Genomic DNA, 7498 nt, shown 5'->3' with positions numbered 1-7498 from the left:
ATTTTTAAGGCACAGAAAAATATTCTTGCCCTTAAATCAAAGCATTATATTTCAAAGGAAATTTAATAAAGCATGTTTTTGCAGTCACATGAAAATACGTGCTATGCAAACAGTGAAGATCCTTGTCTGAGAGTAAGTCTTTCCCAGCTCCTTAGGCCACCAAGGGAATAAAATCAAAAGATAGGCAGCGGTTCCAAGCTCATCATTTGTCAAAGCGAGAGGCAGCTCAAAGCTTCAGACTTTTGTGTCCTGGGCTAAATTTAGCTAATCATCCCTCTGAGTTCTGTTCTCTATCCTGGACCCCTGGCATCCCGAGTGAAAGGATTAGCAGTGGTGACAGCAGTGATAATGGTTTGTGCTTTCAGTTCCTTGCTTCAGCATATTTCAAAGGGTTCCATGACCCTGGCTTAGCTCATATCTGTGACACCCAGCCAGAATGACACAGAGGGAGGACTTTGTGCCTGTTTTACTAACAGAAGAATGGAGAGGCTAGTCTATGTGCTTTTGTCCATGCACCACACATGTGCAGAGTGCCTACCTGTGCAAGGACTCACTGTCCTCCAACAACAAGGAGATGCTGCCCATAGCTGATAGCTGAGCCTAAGAAGTGTGGTTAAATGTCGGGACTGAGAATGGAGGCAGGGCGGGCAGGGGCCAGTTGGGCCTTCAGTCCGGTAGATGCTGCAGCAGCCCCCAGGCTGGAAGGAAACTGGACCTCTGGGCCAAGGTGCAGGGCTGGTTTGGGGGTGGGGTGAGGATAATAGGGACGGCCAGGGGATGGCATGGATACCCGGGCCTTATCCCTCCCTGGCTCTGCCATCAAAATGCTGCTGCAGGAGCTGCTATTACCTCCTACAGGATTTCTTCTCTGCATGAAACTGAAAGCGCCTTAAGAAGAATGAGAGGGGAGGTCCGTGCTGAGGTGTTGGTGGGTTCTGGCTTGCTCAGCATCTCCCTGGGTTCAGGGCACCTCCCTGGATTTTGGAGGACTGGGCCACCAGCCCCTGACCCCTCCTACAGCCTGCAGGTATCCTGAACCTGGCCTGAATCCTCAGTGGCTGTAAAGTGGGTGATGGGGTTCAGTCTCCCAGCCAGCAGGTTTATGCCCCACAATGGCTACATATTACCAAATAATGAACCAGTTCTGTACAGGGTCTGACAAAAGCCACAGGCTCTCTACAGTGTTTGCCTCTTGGGGTTTCTGCCCCTGCAGCCCTGGGCAGCTGGAAATGAAGCTGCAGTTGTTTGCTCACCAAATCCCCCGGCCCCTGCCCGATGGGCTCTGCCCCAGCCCGCTTAGGATATCGATCCATTGGCATTTGTCTAGGTCTTTCTTGAATGCCATTCCTCTTGTGCTCGTTGGCATCCAACGGGATTTTCAGGGTCAGCTTTGCCTGTGTCTAACAAGAGTCTCCCAAGGGCAGGAATAGGGTCTTTGCAGAAGTCCTGGAGAATTCCTTCAGCACCTGTCGTGCCCTTGGGCTCAAGCTGGGATTTCTTCGCTGATCTCCAGCAGACCTGCATCCTTGCAAAGAACAGCCAATGCGGATTTCGTACAGTGAATTAGTTGTGGTGCAACAACAAGAAAGCAGCAGCACCAGAGTCCAAAGGCCTGGGTGAAATCATGCCTCTGCTACTTATTAGCTGTGAAAGTGGTAATTTAAGTACTCGGTGAGCCTTGGTTTATTCATCTCTAAAATGGGAATGGACTTCTGCTGGCAGTTAGCTGTGAGTTATAAAATGGATAAATTTGAACATGCAAACACTTAGGTGGAACTTGATGAAACAAAGTATTCCTTTCCTTGATAATAAAATCTGAGGCTGAGTTAATACCTCAACCAAACTCCCGCATCACAGTGTGCAGTGTCCCAGCACCCTGGGCCAGGGGAAGATGCCAAATTCACTGTGCCATCGTGACACCAGGGGAGTGGGCAACACTGGCCTTAGACCACCAAACTGTGTCTACCTTCCCCAAATTTAGAATCATTCCAGAGGTGGGTTGGAGGTGGGGGGGATCAGAAACTAGAAACAAATGTTTGTTCCCAATTTCATGTGCCGTTCAATAGTATTTCAGTGTCATCTTGTTTTTAAATGTCCTTGTCTTTTTTTTAAGGTATCAATGCTTATTTAGAGTTGCCAATGCATTTCCACTTTATTTACATAGGTTTTATTGCTTCCTACCTCTTCCTTTTGGGTTTAATTTCCTACTTGTTGAGCTACATCCTTAAGTACTTCTTTCAAATAGGTTAATAAACTCATACTGAGCCTAAAGTTGTCTTCAAAGATAATTTGACTGGGCATAGAATTCCAGGTTAAAAGTTGTTTCCTTCAGTATTTTAAATAAATTATTCTTCTGAATTACACCATCTATGTTGCTAAAGAGATGTCCACTCTGCATCTTATTATTGTTCTTTTGCTTTGCTTTTTATCTCTTTCTCCTGGTGCATTTTAAGATTTTCCCTTTGTCTATGAAGTTCTGAGGATATTAAGATTTTTTCTTGGTGTCTGAGGTTCAATAGTTTTATTATAAAAGTGATGATGCATGGATTTGTCTTGCATAGGATTTTTGAGTTTCTTGAATCTAGGATTCATGTCTTTCTTCACTTCTGAAAAATTGGCAGCAATTTTTTTCTTCCACTATTTTCTCTCCATATTTTTTGTTGTTGAATCTTCTCACCTCCTGTGTGGTGACTCACTGTGATCTCTGATTGAGGGCTTAACCTCAAGAGGGATGTTTCTGTAGGAGCTCATAGACTCCTGATTGCTCACTCTACAGCCAGTCCTGCCAGTTTTCTGGATTGATTGGCAGAAGTAACATGCTCAGTTAAAAATGTTCATCCCCAGACTCCTGTGGATCTACCTCAGGCCCTGTGACCCAGGGGTAGCCACTGACAAAGAAGGGGAAGTCTCTGAGCCGGCCCACATCGTCTTGTTAGGTCCTTCGTGACACTGGGTTCCAATTTCTCGCTGTTGATATTTTATCCTTCTGCAGTCCAGGCCAGCATCAAGCTTCTTTATTCCTCACCAGGGCTGATAACAGATATTTCCTAGTTCCTATTTCAAAGACAGCTGTGCATGGCTCCAGGCTCACTGCAGCACTCCTTCCCATTTCCCAAAAGTCTGCAAAACGCTCCCATGTGGGCTTAAATCCTTGGCTTCCAAGATCCACAGAGGCATTCAGCTTTCACTCTCACTGCACTCCTTTTGCATTTCTTCTTCATTTACAATGTCTGTGGATTTTCTTTTCTTGTTTTTGATCAGGCTAGTACTTGTCAATTTCACTGTTGTATTTAATCTCAGAGAAAGCTTCCACATCACCTCCATGAGCTGCATTGACTAAGGCTCAACAATGGAAATCTTTTTTAGTCTAATGAAAGATAGAAATCACTCTATAGATAGAGAGGCACCCCAGGGTTATGAACCCATGTCAAAAAAGCATACTGGTTAGCATGCACAGAGATTCACTATGTATTATATTTTTAAAGCTCAGTTATAAAGACTTATATGCAATATCAGCCTACTGTGGGTATATAAATGACTCAGTTTTTTCCATTTCTGTAAAGATAGCTGCTGATATTTTATTATAAATATTTATTTGTTTTGGAATATAAAAAAAAGGCTTGATCTTCCTATGCCTTTGTAAGCTGATATTGTTAACAGGTGAGACTCTGGAGACAGAGGAACAAAACTGCAAACTCCCTTCTTAAATGAATGAAACTGAACTTGCCTAACCCACAGTGGGTGGAGAAGGTCACTCACCTGGTCTAACGAACCAGCTAGAGAAGCGTATGTGGCTGGTATTCTCCATTTGGAAACTGTACTTCAAGTTGGTTTATGAGCCACGCAGGGAGAACAGGTGCAGTCCCCCTCCAGGCCACCAGCTGCTCCCTGCTCCACAATTGGCCCTGATGTCTCAGCCTATTTCCATAATATCAACGTAATGATCTGCCATCGTGAGAAAGGCTTCAGAGGCAGTGATTTGTCCGTAGAAGAAATTCCCAAGATGGGGTCTCCTGACTGGGCCACAGCAGCACACAGAGAAGCGCCCTTCTTCCAGGTCCCCATGGGGAGCGGGCCTGCTGCATTTGCTCCAGTACCCTCCCAGGGAAAGGTGCATTCCCCTGGAATGCAGACTCCTGGAGGGCAGAGCCACCCACACGGTGTTTGGTTCCTACTCTTTGAAATGAAATGTCATAGGGCTTCACACAGAGAGCCCATTGAAGCGTCAGCAGCCGTTTCATCAAGGCTCCTTCTTGCCGCCAGCTCTGAGTGGCTTACCACCACGTCCTTACTCATCTACTTGGATTGGTACTTCGAGCCTCCAAGCACCTCGTGGGCCTTGGAATATGGTCACTGGCTGGGCCAAGGCTGGCCAATTAAAGTTTAGTTCGCTGACCCTGTGCCTAAGTGTAGATCATTATTACGATTGTCGGACCATAAATGGGCAGCTTGGCCATCAACAAGCATCCTCAAAGGACGCATTCGGCTTTTGTTAATGAGGACTTCTTGATTTCCTGGCACTGCCTTTCTTGATTGTATGACAGATTTATGATTCCTAGAAAATTTTAATATTAATGTTGGCCTGATGGAAGATAAATCGGTCACAGAATTTATTGGTGTAGTAAAGAGATGTTCCCTCCCCCGTTACTATGAAAATGTCAGCTGGAATTCATTCTCTGAAAACTCTGTGCCACGTTTCAGAGGGGTCCTCGGGTACAGACATCGATGATAGGAAACGATGTCTGTGCCAAACAGAGGAGTCAAGTGCAGCAGCTGTCTCGCTGCTCCATAAAGGGATTCAGGGAGCAGGGGGAGCAGGGAGCTCCGGGGGGAGCCAGTTAAGTCTGCACCTGTTGCTGAGGCCTTTGCTTGGGTAGGCTGTCATTGGATGCCAATAATGCCTTGCGGCTTGAATTGCTGGTGCCCTTGCAGAGAGTTCCAGTGCAAAGATTTGGAAAGGAAATAAAAATGATGGATTCCCTTAGTGTCTCGTGCTGGGCATGGAAGTCGTGCAAGAATTGGCAAAACTATATCCCCAGTGCTCAGTCCCAATGAGTTCTGTATTTCCGTTACAATTTCTATAGCTGAATGCTGAAATTCAGAGGTGGACTGACAGCTGGTCATCCAAATTTAATTACAAATACAAAATAAGTAACACATTTAATGAGGGCTTACTACATGCCAGGCCAAGTTCTAAGACATTTCCCCATATTGTCTCACTGAATCCTTGAAAGAACGTAATGACCTCATTATGACAATGCCAGACGTCAAGTCTCATGAGGTTTTAGAAGTGTGTCCAAGTTTGCAGAATGAATAAAGGGCAGAGCTACAATTAGAAGCTCATCTGCCTGGCTCCAAAAATCAGAACTTGACTGCCATCCTAAAAGTCAATTAAAGGGGCTACCATGAATGAGAATCCCAGGTATTCCCCTATTCGATTTCTCCAAGGGATGAGACCCAGCCGTGAGCATCCTCCCACCCACTCCTGCACACTGTGGGCACATATTTTGTTCTTTAAAATTCTGTAAGAAATCATCAGGCAAGCACTGAGCACCTGGATTTCCCAAATTCCTAGTTCCAAATATCAGGAAAGCTCCTAGCTCAACTTCAAAGACAAAATGACCTGCTCTAGCTCTGGTTTGCGATTACCACTTGCTGTTAGACGCCAACTGTCTTCAACAGCAACGCTGGTTCTCAAAAGCTTTTTGGGGGACAGTAGTCTCAGGACTTCCTCGCTGTTCGTCAGCAGCATGTCTCAAGCAATGGGAAACATGTAATAAAGACTCAAACGGCAGAGAAGTAACTGTTCTTTTGCAGAACCAACCCCCCAATGGGGGAATGGCAGTGAGCCAGTGAGCAGCCACTAAAATAAGTTAAGCCCTTCTGCTGCTTTTATGAACACAGAGCTTTCTTTTTTCCTTTGTCTTCAGAGTCTTTTCTAAAATAGTCACCTCTTCCCAACACCGTGTCCAGCCTCGATGCCAACCAACATTCATCCTGCAGGTAGAGCCTTAGACCCTACCCTCTCCATGGACTTTGTCCCAGTGGATGATACAGGTAAAGCATTAGACCACACCTCCTCTATGGACTTGGTGTAAGTGGGTCAGATGCAGAGAGAGTGGTAGACCCCGATCACTTCCATGGGCTTGGTCCAGGAGGATGACAGGCAGGTAGGGCATGAGACCCCATCCCCTCCATGGGCTTGGTCTAGGTGGGTGAGATGCAGGTAGGCATTAGACCCCACCCCTTCTGTGGGTTTGGTCCAGGTGGGTGAGATGCAGGTAGGGCATTAGACCCCACCCCCTCCATGGGCTTGGTCCCACTGAGCCAGATGCTACAGAAGCCCAAATGGACACCGGCCCCCATTGTTTTTAAGGCTCTCATCAAAGACCCCCAAGCATACAAGGGTTCAAAGGCTTGCGGTTAGAACAAGAAAAGACAGTGTGATAGCAAGAGTTTTTATTGCAATTACTCTGTTGTCATTTTTGGGTGGCAAGTAGGTCACAAGGTCATTCTTACAGCACACATTTGCATTTTTAAACCATAGAGAATGGAACACAGTGGGCAAGTCAGAGACATTATTGACTGTTCAGGACCTGCTGATGCCTAAGGCAAGAGGGCTGCATTCCTGCCTAATTACATATGCTATAAGATGTAGAAAGAGATCAGCAGCCCCCATGCCCTTTAGGTCTGTTTTCTTTTTTGTGGACTTTTTGACTTGCTGGGCTTAAATAAACTCTTCCTACAGGGGCTGAAAGAACGGTGGCTGGACGTAAGCTCCCTCTTGCATTAAATCAAGAAGAGACAATGTGAGCAGATGAAAGCAGAAACGGAGATATCAGGACATGCTGAGCTGGGCTGGACCCCGACAATCTCTACCTGCCTTCTGTCCTCTGCCAGAGAGTCCTGGCAGAAGAGGTCCCGGGACCCAAGCCAGGCAGCTGCGGGCAGGACTTACGGAAAGCATCAGAAACTCTGTTGACTTCTTCCCACAATACTTGCTTTCCTGTCATTCCTTTCTCCCCTGCCCTCCTGACACATGCCGAATTGTTAGACTTAAAATGAAAACTTGCAGGGTTCAAGGGCAGCTTTTTAGCAGTTGTGCTAACAAACAGGAAAATCTCTTTACCTTGTGACAAGACACAGTAGCTTGGCGTCCAAGAGGACCAAGCCTTCCAGAAGGACGGCGTCTCCACGAGTCCTTTGCCTTATTGCCATAACAGGAGCCCTTGGCACCGCCAAAGCAGAACCATTTTTATTCCAAAACCAGATGCAAATTCACAGGGACGGTGGCACAGGGCTCATTTCTGATCCTCAATGAGGGCAATTTCCACCGTGGTACGTGCACACACTCAGCAATTTCGCCTTCGTAAGGGCCTCAGCCTCTCTCCCTGCCACCACACACTCTGCACATGCACCCCAAAAGAAATCTGGGAAAGTGACCCCATAAGAGGCAGCCACGAGCCTCCCTGTTGCAGCCTCTCTCAGCCTCACACCT

The 7498-nt window shown here is 46.5% G+C and overlaps 1 long non-coding RNA gene across 1 annotated transcript; it reads left to right on the top strand.

Annotated features, from left to right (window-relative positions):
- The first annotated feature begins 1203 nt into the window (after positions 1 to 1203).
- Positions 1204 to 7037, top strand: LOC143664796 (uncharacterized). Its single transcript, XR_013166589.1, has 3 exons — positions 1204 to 1671; positions 5931 to 6057; positions 6749 to 7037. It is a non-coding gene; the product is annotated as an uncharacterized LOC143664796 (long non-coding RNA).
- The last annotated feature ends 461 nt before the right edge of the window (positions 7038 to 7498 follow it).

The sequence above is a fragment of the Tamandua tetradactyla genome, chromosome 2, assembly GCF_023851605.1.
Source record: "Tamandua tetradactyla isolate mTamTet1 chromosome 2, mTamTet1.pri, whole genome shotgun sequence".
Lineage (NCBI taxonomy): Eukaryota > Metazoa > Chordata > Mammalia > Pilosa > Myrmecophagidae > Tamandua > Tamandua tetradactyla.
Note: the sequence above shows the minus strand (reverse complement) of the source record. Positions and strands in the feature narration are given on the sequence as shown.